General features: G+C 45.9%; 1 long non-coding RNA gene across 1 annotated transcript; it reads left to right on the plus strand.

Moving 5' to 3' along the window:
- Positions 1–734: 734 nt before the first annotated feature.
- LOC125451315 (uncharacterized) lies at positions 735–8,192 on the plus strand. Its single transcript, XR_009445622.1, has 4 exons — positions 735–836; positions 5,589–5,628; positions 6,766–6,819; positions 7,960–8,192. It is a non-coding gene; the product is annotated as an uncharacterized LOC125451315 (long non-coding RNA).
- Positions 8,193–15,321: the final 7,129 nt, after the last annotated feature.

A 15,321-nucleotide genomic window follows, 5' to 3' on the forward strand; every position in this document is an offset into this window, starting at 1 on the left:
CACCTTATCAGATTGGCTTTCTGCTACCAGTACCATTATCCATCCCTTTATTTGCCTAACTGCCTTTCTCACCTTCTGGGCTCTGTCTCACTCATTTAGTACGCCCACCCCCATCCCCTGTAAACAGCCTAGTGACTGTCAGTTCTGTAGGAGGGTCACAGGACTCAAAATCTTATCCGTTTCCTGTCGTCAGATGCTGCCAGACCTCACTGAGTTTTTCCAGCAATTTCTGATTTTGTTTCCTTCATGACGACATCTGGGGTGCAGGAATCCTGAGGAGGAAGAACTTTTGCTAATTCTTCTCTTCCTCAATCTGGGGGAAGCTGGAGAAAATGCTGCTCTTACTGTTTCCCCAGCTAAGACCAGGTGAGTCAGCACCAGATCGATCCCGGAACTACCCTATGGAACGATTTAAAATATCCATCTAACCTTATACTCTGTGTCACAGAGTTAAGCAGCTGCCCACTTCAGGAATTGTTCCAATCTGCCTGAAAGAGCAGTGGAAACAGATTCAGTAGTGGGATCTTTCAGAAGACAAGCGTGTAAGTGTTTGGAAAGGAACGAATTAAAGGGTTATATGGAAGGACAGGGGAGAGGGATGACCTGGATTACTCCATCAGAGAATGTCCAGTTTGTGCGTTTAATCTCATGCTGTTTAACCCTGCTGTATGTTTCACTGCAGCAGCATTAAGATATGACTGACCAAAGTTGTTCTTGCTGTTTTGCAGCAAAGAGGACTGAGTCCAACACTGTATATCCGGTGGTCATCCCATTGCTCATCCTCTTGCTCATCATCATCATTATTGTCATCATCATCATCTTCAGAAAGAAAGGAGGTGGGTTCTGATGAGAATGAGGTTTAATAAAACAATATGGTTCTGTGTTTGAAAAAGCAACAAACAATGAACTTGTTTAAACTTCCCTCACTGACTTTCTCCTCTTCAATTCATTCTCTGCAAACAGTGACTTTATCTTTGGAGGGTGATGAAATGTGGATGAATGTGGCCTGGTTCATAGCATCAGCCACTGTCCCATGTCTGACTACTGTTTGAGCTTTCTTGTGAGTGATTTAACATTGAGACTGTTTCACAAGCAAGGCCGTTCAAACCCATTCTATTGAACTCTGATGGATCAATTAGGTCTAAAAATTGATAAATCTCCTGGCCCCGATGGGCTACATCCTAGAGTTCTGAGGGAGGTGGCTGAGGAAATAGCGGAGGCTTTGGTTGTGATTTTTCAAAAGTCACTGGGGTCAGGGAAAGCCCCAGATGATTGGAAAATTGCTGTTGTAAACCCCTTGCTTAAGAAAGGATCAAGACAAAAGATAGAAAATTATAGGCCGATTAGCCTAACCTCGGTTGTTAGTTAAATTCTAGAATACATTATTAAGGATGAGATTTCTAAATTCTTGGAAGTGCAGAGTCAGATTAGAACAAGTCAGCATGGATTAAGTAGAGGGGAGGCCATGCCTGACAAACCTGTTAGAATTCTTTGAAGAGGTAACAAGTAGGTTAGTCCAGGGAAACCCAGTGGATGTTATCTATCTAGACTTCCAAAAGGCCCTAGATAAGGTGCCTAACGGGAGGCTGCTGAGTAAGGTGAGGGCCCATGGTGTTTGACGTGAGCTACTGGCTTGGATTGAGGATTGGCTGTCTGACAGAAGGCAGAGAGTTGGGGTAAAAGGCTCTTTTTCGCAATGGCAATCAATGACAAGTGGTGTCCCGCAGGATGCAGTGTTGGGGCTGCAGCTGTTCACTTTATATATTAATGATCTGGATGAAGAGACTGGGGGCATTCTGGCGAAGTTTGCCAATGATATGAAGATAGGTGAACAGGCAGGCAGTACTGAGGAGGTGGGGAAGCTGCAGAAATATTTAGACAGTTTAGGAGAGTGGTCCAGGAAATGGCTGATGAAATTCAACGTGAGCAAATGTGAGGTTTTGCACTTTGGAAAAAAGAATACAGGCATGGGCTATTTTCTAAACGGTGAGAAAATTCATAAAGTAGAAGTACAAAGGGATCTGGGAGTGTTGGTCCAGGATTCTCTAAAGGTTAACTTGCAGGTAGAGTCCGTGATTAAGAAAGCGAATGTAATGTTGTCGTTTATCTCGAGAGGGTTGGAATATAAAAGCAGTGATGTGCTTCTGAGACTTTATAAAGCTCTAGTTAGGCCCCATTTAGAATACTGTCTCCAACTTTGGGCCCCACATCTCAGGAAGGACATACTGGCGTTGGAGCGTGTCCAGCAGAGATTCACATGGATGATCCCTGGAATGGCAGGTTTAACGTACGATAAATGGCTGAGGATCCAGGGATTGTATTCATTAGAGTTTAGAAGGTCGAGGGGAGATCTAATAGAAACTTAAAAGATAATGTATGGCTTAGAAAGGGTGGACGCTGGGAGGTTGTTTCCATTAGGTGTGGAGACTAGGACCCATAGGCACAGCCTTAGAATTAGAGGGGGTAAACTTAAAATGGAAATGACGAGACATTTCTTCAGCCAGAGAGTGGTGGGCTTGTGGAATTCATTGCCACGGAGTGCAGTGGAGGTCGGGACGTTAAATGCCTTCAAGGCAGAGATTGATAAATTCTTGATCTCACAAGGAATCAAGGGCTACGGGGAGAGTGCAGGGAAGTGGAGTTGAAATGCCCATCAGCCATGATTTAAATGGCGGAGTGGGCTTGATGGGCCGAATGGCTTTACTTCCACTCCTATGTCTTATGGTCTTATGGTCTTAATCCTCATTCTATTCCCCATTACTGTCAAACTTCATTGCACCAAAATGTCTTTTCATTCACTCCCATTTGACAGAATCCCAACAGACCACACCTTCTCCATTCATTTCCACTCAGTAAGAATCTCAATAGAAGCTGCAAATCTGAACAATTGCCTTATTTTTTTTATTGTTAAAATGGATTTGGACACTTTACTGCACGAAGGCAGATAGCCTCTGTAACAGAGCTGTATCTCGGGGTGAAATGGTAACACAGAGTTCTCTTCAGGCCTGTGTAATTTTCAGGCACTGATCTGCTTGGCATTGCCCTCATAATCCAGCTTTCCCCTGGCTGATCAAACTGAAAATGCAGGATGTCTCGGGTATAATGTAGAACTCAGAGTCCTGAGTTCCAATATGTCAGCTTGAGAAGTTCAAATTCTCATTGTTAACTTCATGGCCTCACCCTGCCTATCTCTATCAGTTGTGTTTTGGCTTCAGACTGCGAAGATTTGAGTACAGGAGCAGGGATGTCTTGTTGTAATTGTCTTTGGTCTTAATAAGACTACATTTGGAGTATTGAGTGAGGTTTTGGCCTCCTTATTTGAGGAAGGATGTTCTGGTTATTGGGACAGTGTAACAAGGGTTTCTCAGACTGATTCCTACACTTTCTCTGGTCATTCTCTTATTCCTCACATACCTGTAAAAAGCTTTGGGGTTTCCCTTGATCCTATCTGCCAAGATTTTCACATGCCCCCTTAAACCCCAGTGCCTGAAAATTACACACGCCTGAAGAGGACTCTGTGTAACCATTCCACCCCTAGATACAGCTCTGTTACTCAGACTATCTGCCTTTGTGCAGTAAAGTGTCCAAATCCATTTTAATAATAAAAAAAGCCCTCTTAAAACCTTTCTTCAGCTCCTTCCTTGCTGTCTTGTAGCGCTCTGGAGCCTTTTCCAATCCTTGTTTCCTGAAACTTACATAAGCATCTTTTTTCCTCTTAACCAGTCGTTTGACCTCTCTTGAGAACCATTCACTCGACCGCAGCTTCCCTGCCTGCTAGGGACAAACATATCGAGCACATACTGTATGCATTCCGTAAACAATCTCCACATTTCTATGATAATAAAGTGTAAAGCTAGATGAACACAGCAGGCCAAGCAGCATCTCAGAAGTGCTTTTCCCTGACAACATTTTGTTCCTATTTTATGTTACCCCCAGTTCTTGCCTATCAGACTTATAATTACCCTTCCCCCAATTATAAACCTTACCATGCTATATGTATCTATCCTTTTCCATGGCTATTGTAAAAGTAAGCCAGTTATGATCGCTACTGCCAAAATGCTCTCTAACCCTTGTCCAGGAAAAGGGTCTGAAGCAGGGTGCGGACCCGAAACATTAGCTTTCCTCCTCCTCTATTGCTGTTTGGCCTAATCTGTTCATTTAGCTCTACACCTTGTAACATCATACTTAACCACATTATAATTCAACTGCAAAGCAGTTGAAATGAACTTGTCCAAACTGCACTGAAGTATCTCTATACCCCCTTCACAGTTCACCGTCTCACCCAGCTTGGTGTTGTTAATATTATTTGTTCTAAGTGTGAGTTTTTGTTTTTAAGTTAGTAACATGTGGATTTTCTGTGTGTCTGAGGTTATTGACTCACTTATCAGTGTTGCTGTAGCCATGGTGATTTCTACTAAGAACAGTTTTTTGGGCCTAGCTTTAGAACTGATGTATTTTTGTTTATCTTAAATTGTTTTATGGTGCAACAAGACAAATAATGGGCCCTCAATATTTTTGGAGATTTATGCAACTTTGTTTTTTAAAGCCCTAAGTATACACAAATAGTTTGGAAAAAGAGTTGTTATGTTTTAGTTTTACTCTGGGGGTTTGAGCAGTGCTGTGAAATCCTTGGATAAATGTGGAGGTATATATCTTTGTTACTGAGAAGGGAAGGATACAGTGAACTACGTTACCTCAAAGTGAAAAGTTAGTTTTTGTAACAGAGCAGAAATATTGGGGCAAAACCTTGAAGAGGTTACTGAAAACTGAAGTCATTTAAGCTCATCTGTATCATAGTTCCAGGAAGAAGCTATGTGCATTTTCAGTCTACAAGTTTAAATCACAATGGCTTAAATCTACTGAAGTGATAGAAACAGGGATTCTGGTATGTGTACAGCACAAGTAGTGTTTTTGGATACAGTACAATGCGCGTTTTTGAGTACTGTACTAGTGAAGAGTTTTCAGCACGATGAAAAGTCTTCATTTTTTTCCAATTTACAGAAGAGAGTTTTGGTATTAATGGGATGAGACTTGTACATTTTAAAATCTTTGGATTTGTTTCAGAGGTAGATAGTTTCATTTATTCTATGGTATCTTCATTTTTGTTTCTGAATAAATTTCTGTTTATTGTTGAAGACTTATGTGCACCGTTGTGTGCTTAACTTTCACAGAGGGACCATTTCATTATAAACAGAAAAAGAATCAAAATATGATTTAGAAATCCAGGTTCTGTTTCTGGGATCTGACTTGTCCAGTAATAAATTTGGCTGGGATTGTAACAGTATTAATAGTTTTCTCTCTTACCTTGTCTTTGCTCTTTGATTAAACACAGCTTCCTACACTTGACCCTTAGTCCACACTGATTATTCTAAAACAGTCTAATCTGAATTGGTCAATTACTGATCTTGGATTGAGATATGTTGAACGCTCTTGAGTAAACTGTTCAGGAATCACATAAGATTCTATGTGCAATGTGTATATGTTGTTGAGGAGTCATAGCTTTGCTTGAAACACTTCCAGGTGGAAACAATGAAACAAATTAGCTCATAATTCAGCAAAACATTTATCAATCTCCTTTGTCTCTTCAGGCTTTTCACAGCAAATCGAGCTGACCACATTTTCGAGAAGGTAGAGTAATTCGTCGTTGAAATAAGCATGGTGGTAGAAATGCTGTGGTTCGGGTTTGAATTGAACACCTCTTGCTCATAGTCAGAATACAGCCCACTGCTGCTAAGTTGCTAACATGGTTTGGCCTTTTAAGAAGCTGCTCGAACATTCAGAGTGGAAAAGTGTTCATCGTTTCTGAGCAGCATTCGTCAACTTCCAGCTGTTTATAAATCTCAAGCTCCAGATTCATCTGTGATCTCCCTTCTACAAATTAACTTGCAATTCACGCTCATGTAAAATGAAAATGTTGCCCATTTTTATCACAGTGGAAACTTTGTGTTATAATGAATGTTCTTTTGTGGGTAATATTGAAATGTTACCACTTGCATCGACTGCTGATTATAAAAGGGAAGTTTTAGTGAACAAAAGTTTTCTCCCTTGCTCTCCAAGCAGTTGAATTTCCATAGGGTGGGGATGTGATTTCCCGAATATTCTCCACTTTCTGAGATTTCAAAGTCCTGTAATATCCTCCAAAGTTACAGCAGATAAGAAGCCCCTGCAGGAATTTTCCTCTCATCTCCAATACTCTCCCTTCCTGCCCCGTGACTAGTTGAGCAAAGCTGAGCCAGACCTGCCTGGAATCATTTAACACTGTGATTCCTGACAGTTTCTGCAGCCCTCCCTGAGTTACAGGGGCTGACTACACCCTCGGTTCCAAGGGTGCCAGCCACATTCTGATGCCAAGTCAAGAGTGTCTCTCATGTTGGATTATTCAAGGGGTGAGATGAGTGATTTTTGTCTAAATCTGAGCATCATTTTTATTCACTGAGGGATGTGACCTTCTCTAGCTGGGCCAGCATTAATTGCCCATCCTTGGTTGTCCTTGAAAAGGCAGTGGTGAGTTGCCCTCTTGAAGTGTTTGTAGTCCATGTGTTGTACATACAGCTACAATGCCCTTAGGGATAGAATTCCAGAATTTGAACCAGCGACAGTTCACTACCACCTTCTCAAAGGCAACCAGGACCATTCAGCGAAACCCATAACCTATGAGTGAATAAGTAAAACAAACACAATGTTTTTGACTGTGACCTGGGTTTTTGCCATTTGCTTCCTTGTAATATTCCTTTGCAATATTTATGTTCCTTGTGCATTTTTCAGGAATGATCCAGGTTCGTCCCAAGATTGAACAGACCAAGCAGCTGTCTTGTCGAGGTACTGGCTGTACTGTAACTGAACCATTGATGTCCATTTCAGACACTGTAACTTAGGGAGTGTGTTGTATTAATACAGTGGGAACCCTGGACAGACACGCAGTGGCAGACTGCCCCCACATCACTGTTCAGTGTTGTATACTGACTGCTCAGGTTGACTTGCTTGATTGACCTACTTTGTAACCTTCCTACCATTCAATGTAACTGAGTGAAAAGCAACACGTTTCCTGTTGAGGCCATCATTAATTTTTCTTTTATTTTCATCATTTTTCCTCAGTTTGGAACTGAGTTAAAGTTGACAATTGAGCTTTGAACTTTGAACAACAATTTGTTTCAAAAAAACAGGAGAGAACAAATGAGAAACTTTTACTGTCAGAATCTGGCCTGAAAGATAACACAGATCAATTTGTCATCATCAGCAATTACTTTCTAATGGGTATGATCATCCACTAAGGAAATTCCATCTCACTTGTTGTGGGTTCTGTGGGTCATTGCATGACTAATGAGGCTGATCCAAAAGCCACGTCTCCGACTGCACATTTGACAGGTGTTTCCAGGAGGTCCTTGGCTGTGACATCATTGACATTCCTTTCTCCAATTCCTTTTCCATATTACCTCTGTTAACAGGGGTTCTCAATAAATTGGGTCACTTCATAGAAGAGTGTCCTTTAAGTCAGTTTCTCTTGAATGAGAATTTCCCATGCATTGACATTAATGTTGTATTCCTTGAGGGAAAACTTCCGTGAGTCTATGAGATGCTTAGTTTGTCCTTTGATCCCTGATAAGTACCACCAACACTGATGCAGACTGTCCACATCAGCTGGGAGGAGAGGCAACAGCTTCCTTGAAGCAGCTAACAACAGATTAATTACTCCTCTAAGGACATTGTAGACAAGCTGAGATGTTGCTAAGCTTAGGAACTGCTAGCCAGTTGGGTGTTGAATTGGTTAATCAAGGGGGGACTGGTGCTGGTCAGCCAGCAACAGAGAATGTTGAAAATAAAAGTAGACAATAGAGTGAAGTGACTGGGTTTTGTATGTTATGTGAGTGTGGGAGAGAAGCGGTTTGCAAGATGGGAGAGACTGCAACTTTATTTTGTAAGCTTTCCAACTAGAGACTTTTTTGGTTTTTCTCTCTCCAGATATTCTCCAGTCATCGACATGTTGAAAGATTTGAGAAGAGAATCCCTGTCTGTGAGGCAGAAATACACATCTCCAGAGGTCTGCAGAAGCTGTTTGCATTGGCAGTGTCTTTGGAATTCAAGCAAAAAATCCGATGTGCCTGTAATACATCTAATCATCTCAGGGTTTCATGAAGGCATTTTTCGTTAAAATGATCATTGAGCTACAAAATTACAATTCTTTAATTTTTTTTAAACTTTTCCCTTACATTTTTGTGTTAGTCTTTGTGTCTATGTGTGTGGTGTTTGATTGCATTTTTATGATCAAAGTGGTTGGGGCTTGGATATTAATTACATTGCCTGAGAGTTTATCTGTGCTCTGGTAAGTTACATTTGCAATATTAAATGTTTAACTTCAAATAAAAACTTGGTGTCCAAAATCTGTTATTTGTAATGTCTCATTACAAAAATTCAGCAATTATGCGGATCAATAAAAGTTTGCTTTACATTGTGTTGTGAATCCAGTGCAAGTTGGATTTCGTTTGGCTTGCTATCCCTACGTGGTCCCATTCCAAACAGGAGATGCTGCTTGGCCTGCTGTGTTCATCCAGCCTCACATTTTATTATCTTGGAATTCTCCAGCATCTGCAGTTCCCATTATCTCTGAAGCTAATTGGGACTGTTTAGATCATCGAGCAATCATTGGAGATGAAAATCCTCTCCTCAGTCACTGACTCTGGATGATCCTTGTACAATAACTATGTCCAATTTACCGAATGATCCTACTTAATAACCGAAAAGCCTGATTCTTGCTGACTCGAGCTGTTCATGGCCAGTCTGTGCGCTGCTTCTGCATGGGTCAAGGAAAAGTGTCCAGTTGGGTGTGCAACTAGCAGGGATTCTGTGAGGATCAGGTTCATAATCTGGGCAGAGGAGGTCAATTCTCAACATGGCAACTTGTGAAATTTACTTTTAATTAATAAATATAGAACTAAAATTTCATCTTCATGAAGGTGATTGTCTGAACTGTCATTAGTTGTATAAAACATCTGGTTTACTAATATTCATCAGGGAAGCAAATCTACCATCTTTATCCAATCTGGCCTAAATATCACTTCAGGTCCCCATTTCAAACTTCAATGTGTTCTTTTAGGACGGATTGAATGTAATGTGTCTGACTCTGATTTGCCATCTGAAATCGCCAAGCAAGTCTCTCAGTTCGAGAGTAATCAAGGAAGGGCGAGAAATCTGGCCTTATCAGAGACACCCATTTACCTTGAAAGAATAGAAAAAAAATCAACTAAATCTGTTCTCACTCTCTGCTCACTTCCTGCACCCTCTAATATTCAGCCCTGGCTCCCCTCACTGTCTCTATCCCTGATTCCCTTTGACTCTCCCCAAGAGCCCAAAATTCCACCTGCTCCAATCTCATCTCTCCTGAATGTTTCTAACAGCTTGTGTAGTCCTACCCAGAATGAAACATATGAACATAGGGAATACGTACAGGCATAGACCATTCAGCCCCTCAAGCCTATTCCATCATTCAGGATGATCATTGTTGAACTTTATTAGCTTTTGATCTTTAGGTCATCCTCCACGATGTTTAATAATGTTTAAATGAGCCAACACCTTCTTAAATACAAATGATTCTGAGGTTCAGACCTCATCAATACTGTTTCAGAGTCTAATGGGTCATGGTTAATTATTTTATATCAGACATATCTCCTTTGGAATGTTGCTTCAGTGTGGTAGCAAAATAAGCAATATCTGCTTCCTGTTTGGTAGTATCATACAGGATAGGAGGAGGCCACTCAGCCCTAAATGGCTGTGTTGGTGCTTTGAAAAATCTAATTAAATTAGTCACACTCCCCATTTTCTTTCTCGAGTCTGGTGCATTGAACCTGTCTTGTGACCTCTGGTTCATGTATCAACATCTTTGTCTGTGTCTATTTACTAATTGACTTTCCCTCTATTCGAAAGAGTTTGTCATGACTTTTGAAATACTTTTCTCGATGAGGCACAGCTCAGCTTAATTGGCTCTTCTTGAAGAAAAACAGCCACTAGTTACTCCAACGAACAGAAGTCTGTCTTCTCTGGAACCATTTAAGGTTTTATTTTACACAAAAACATCCTCCCTAAAGCATAGTGCACAGATTTCATCATGCTTCTCCAGCTGGGCTCGAACAGATGTTTTAGAAATGTTCATCCTTGCTTTTCTGCTCAATGCCCTAGTCAATAAAAAAACAAACATTATTGTGCTCCTGAGATGCTGCTTGGCCTGCTGTGTTCATCCAGCTACACACTTTGTTATCTAAACGTTCTTTTTGCTTTTTTAAATCCATTTCAACTGAACTCCAAGCTTCAAACTCTTGTCATTCATCTCAAATGACTCCCAGTAGGTGGGCTGCTGAGGGTAACATGAGGATCAGATTCATGCTCTTGGGAGAGGGGTGTGCTTCCACCGTCTTTTAGGTCCTGAAACCATTGTTAAATCGTGTCATTTCAGTTATATCAGTTCAGTTCATTCTTCAGAAGCATAGGTACAGCAGTAAGACATTCAGCCTTTCAAGACTGTTCTGACTTTCAATGACATCTTGGCTAATCTGGGATCTGACTTTTACGATCATTATATATCAATTCACCTTTCCTAGTGTTAATTTTCATTCGTCTGGCCATTTTACCAGGCTATGTGCTCCAGAGCCTGTTGATACTTCCTCACTCTTCACTGCTGTGACAACATCTACCTTTAAGGGGGATTTTTTTCTGTCCCATTACTCCTGAAGAGGGGCACTATAAACCCGGTCCCAAGTTGTCTGCTCCTTGGAAAACGGAGTAAATAACTTTGGAGTTACTTATAATTAGACAAAAGAAACATGAGTGGGTGGAGTCAGACACACACAGACCTAGAGTTTTTGCCTGCCTCTTTGTAGGTTATGTGGAACAGTCCCCCTTCCAATGCCTATACTGGCCCTAAACCACACGTCTTTCTCCGTTACATTGGTGACTGTATCGGCACTGCCTCATGCTCCCATGAGGAACTGGAATAGTTCATGCATTTCACCACACTAGCGAGTTTTGAGAAGATTTGTAGCTCAGGTTGAGGTTCTGGATGTGAGTTTGCTCGCTGAGCTGGAAGGTTAGTTTTCAGACGTTTCGTCACCTTTCTTTATTTGAAAAAATATACTTTATTCATAGAATGTACAAAAGATAAAACATATTTATACACCTACCCAGTCATGCAAGCCGTTCCGGGTTACCCAGGGGGTACATACACCAACTAAAGGACAAAAACAAACAAAGAAGAAAAAAAACAAAGCAAACACCCCGGCAGTCGTCTCCCCACACAGTCCCGTTGGCCCCCTGACCAGTTGGGGAAGGCGCCAGCGGGGCCCAGTTACCAGAGAGGGCCCTTTTTTCTATTCTGCACGAGGAGTTTCATACGGTGGTCTTTCCCCACCGCGCCTTGGCGGCGGCTGCCCCAAGCTTTAGCACGTCCCTCAGCACATAGTCCTGGACCTTGGAGTGCGCCAGTCTGCAACACTCGGTCGGGGTCAGTTCTTCCAGCTGGCAGACCAGCAAGTTGCGGGCAGACCAAAGAGCGTCTTTCACCGCATTGATGGTCCTCCAGGCGCAGTTGATGTTGGTCTCGGTGTGCGTCCCAGGAAACAGCCCATAGAGCACGGAGTCCCGCGTCACGGAGCTGCTCGGGACAAACCTTGACAAATACCACTGCATCCCCCTCCAGACCTCCTGCGCATAGGCACACTCCAGAAGGAGGTGATCGACAGTCTCGTCTCCCCCGCAGCCGCCTCGAGGGCAACGTTCGGTGGCGCAGAGATTCCGGACATGCACAAAGGATCTCACTGGCAGAGCCGCTCTCACCGCCAGCCAAGCAATGTCCCTGTGCTTGTTTGAAAGTTCTGGCGATGAGGCATTCTGCCAAACGACTTTGGCAGTCTGCGTGGGGAACCACACGACAGGATCCACCCGCTCCCTTTCCCGAAGGGTCTCGAGGATACTATGTGCTGACCACTGCCTGACGGCCTTGTGATCAAAGGTGTTTCCCTTCAAAAATTTCTCCACGAAGGACAGGTGGTATGGGATGGTCCAACTACTCGGAGCGTTCCGCGGCAACGAGGCCAGGCCCATCCTTCACAACACCGGGGACAGGTAGAACCTCAGTAAGTAGTGACACTTGGAGTTTGTGTACTGAGGGTCTACGCACAGCTTGATGTAGCCGCACACAAAGGTAGCCGTCAGGGCGAGGGTGGCGTTTGGTACGCCCTTTCCCCCATTTTCCAGGTCTTTGTACATGGTGCCCCTGTGGACCCGGTCCATCCTCGACCCCCAAATGGAGTGGAAGATGGCCCGGGTGACCGCAGCAGCGCAGGTCCAGGGAATAGGCCAGGCCTGCGCCACATACAACAGTACCGAAAGCCCCTCACACCTGACAACCAGGCTCTTACCCGCGATGGAGAGGGACCAGAGCGTCCACCTGCCCAGCTTCTGCTTCAGTTTGGTGATACGCTCCTCCCAAGTCTTAGTGCACGCCCCAGCTCCACTGAACCAAACACCCAGCACCTTCAGGTAGTCTGTCCTGACGGTGAAGGGGGTGAAGGAGCGGTCGTTCCAGTTCCCGAAGAACATGACCTCGCTCTTACGCCTATTGACTTTGGCACCCGAGGCCAGTTCATACTGGCCGCAGATGTCCAACAGCCTACTCATCGACCAACGATCGGTGCAGAAGACGGCGATGTCGTCCATGTACAGGGAGGTCTTGACCTGAAGGCCTCCGCTGCCTGGGATAGTCACGCCCTTCAGGCTCACATCCTTCCTGATGGATGCCGCGAAGGGCTCCACACAGCATACGAACAAGGCAGGAGAGAGCGGGCAGCCCTGCCTGACTCCAGATTTGACGGGAAAACTGTCCGATTCCCACCCGTTGATCGAGACTGCGCTAATGATGTTGGTGTAGAGCAGCCGGATCCAATTGCGGATGCCCTCCCTGAACCCCAATTTGGAGAGGACGTCCCTCATGTAAGCATGAGAGACCCTGTCGAAGGCCTTCTCCTGGTCCAAGCTGACGAAGCAGGTGTCCACCCACCTGTCCTGCATGAAGGCGATTGTATCCCTGATGAGCGCCAGGCTCTCAGCGATCTTCCTGCCTGGCACAGCACAGGTTTGGTGAAGGTGAATCACCGACTCCAGGACAGACCTGACCCGGTTGGCTCTGACCTTGGCCAGGATTTTGTAGTCCACGTTCAATAGTGAAATGGGACGCCAATTCTTAATTTCTTCCCTCTCCCCCTTCCTCTTGTAAATGAGGGTGATGATGCCCTTCCTCATGGACTTGCACATTTCCCCTGCCCGAAGCGCACTATCGTACACCTCCAGCAGGTCCTGGCTGACCAGGTCCCACAGAGCGGAATACAGCTCGACCGGTAAGCCGTCGCTCCCCGGAGTCTTATTCCTCTCCAAGGACTTGAGGGCTCTGGTCAGCTTGTCGAGGGATTTCGGCCGGTCCAGCCACTCCCTCGTGCCGTCATCTAAGACCTCCGTGATAGACGACAGGAACGACTCGGAGGCCGTGCTGTCCGTGGGCTTCGCGTCGTACAGTCCGGCATAGAAGGATCTGCTGACCCTCAAAATGTCGGGCCGAGACGACGTCACCGAGCAGTCGTCCTCCTTCAGCCGGCTAAGCACAGAGCTCTCTTTGTGCACCTTCTGAAAGAAGAAGTGAGAGCACGTTTCGTCCTGCTCCACGGAGCGGACCCTGGACCGGAAGATTATCCTGGAGGCCTCCGCGGCGAAGAGCGATGCTTGCTGGCCCCTCACCTCGCGGAGGTCCTCCGTGACATCGACCCCCATCAACTGCAGAAGGAGCAGGTTCTGCACCCTTTTCTGGAGTCGCGACAGCTTTCCCCGCCTCTCTCTTGCCTTCTGAACACCCTTGAGGACAAAGAACCTCTTGATGTTCTTCTTCACCGTCTCCCACCAGTCGCCCGGAGACTCAAAGAGGGGTTTCATGGTTCTCCAACCGGCGTACTCCCTCTTAAGCTCCTCGACGTTCTCTGGTGTCAACAGAGTCGTGTTGAGCTTCCACGTCCCCTTGCCGGCCGGCTGGTCATCCTGTAAGTGACAGTCGGCCAGCAGGAGGCAGTGGTCAGAGAAGAACACCGGCTCGACGCCGGTGGACCTGACCGAGAATGCCCCTGACACAAACAGGAAGTCTATCCTTGAGCGAATAGACCCGTCTGGCCGCGACCAGGTGTACCTCCGCCGTGCTCCGTCTGCAGGGGTGCTGAAGACGTCGAGCAGCTTGGCGTTCTTCTCCGTGCCCATCAGGAATCTGGACGTGACGTCCAGTTGACTCCCCCCACCCGCTGTCCCCACCCAGATCTTCCATCTGCATCGATGATGCAGTTGAAGTCTCTGCCTAGGATGACCGGCCTGGACGTAGCCAGCAGGGGTGGAAGCTGCTGCAGGACGGCCAACCGCTCACTCCGTACCACTGGGGCGTACACGTTGATCAGCCTCAGGGGAGTGTTCCTGTAGGTGACATCAGCCACTAGGAGGCGCCCCCCACCACCTCCTGAACTTGAGAGATGGTGAAGTTGCAGGTCCAGATTCCTGATGGGCACGGTGAAGGACGCCAAGCTGCTCGACGCCGCAGCAGAATAGCCAGGCCCGAGGAGCGACAGTCGTTACCCCCCGACCAGATCGAAGGCCCACAGGTCCAGGCGCCGGACCATTTCCCGTACCTGCCGAGGTGCGGTATCCCGCACTCCTGCAGAAACAGGAGGTCCGCCTTGATGGTGGTCAGGTAGGCCAACGTGGACACACATCTTGCGGTGGACTTGACGCTGCACACATTAATGCTCGCAACTCGTACCCCCATTGTGGGCAATGCCCGCAGTACCCTCCCCGAGTCCAAGGTCCAGCCCCTCCATCTGTCCCTTCGTGCTATTGCCTGGGCTAACTGCTGGACGCTCTCCGGGCTGAGGAAACCGTCCGTGCTGCCTTCCGGGTGGCATCCCCCTGTCAGGGGTGTGGAGGCAGGAGAGTCCGGCTCTGGGTCAGGCTGGGGACGCGCTGTTTCCTCCTTCCCGCCTGGAAGTTCCGGGGGTCCCTCCAGGGCCCCAGCGGCACGAGACCTGGTGTCAGAGGGAGCCTCAGGATGCCTCCCATCACCTGGAATCAGGGTGCTGCTTTCCTTCTCCCTTGAGATCTTTAGCTTCTGCTTTGGGTGGGCCTCCTCCGAATCTCCCTCGTCGGAGGAGCTCTTATAGCCCCCCTGTAGCTGCCTCTTCCCGCCTGATGGTTGCGGTTCCTGGGCCCGCCGACACGCCTTCCTCCTCGCTTTCTGGACCATCGTTCACTCCC

This window comes from Stegostoma tigrinum, chromosome 3 (genome assembly GCF_030684315.1).
Source record: "Stegostoma tigrinum isolate sSteTig4 chromosome 3, sSteTig4.hap1, whole genome shotgun sequence".
NCBI lineage: Eukaryota > Metazoa > Chordata > Chondrichthyes > Orectolobiformes > Stegostomatidae > Stegostoma > Stegostoma tigrinum.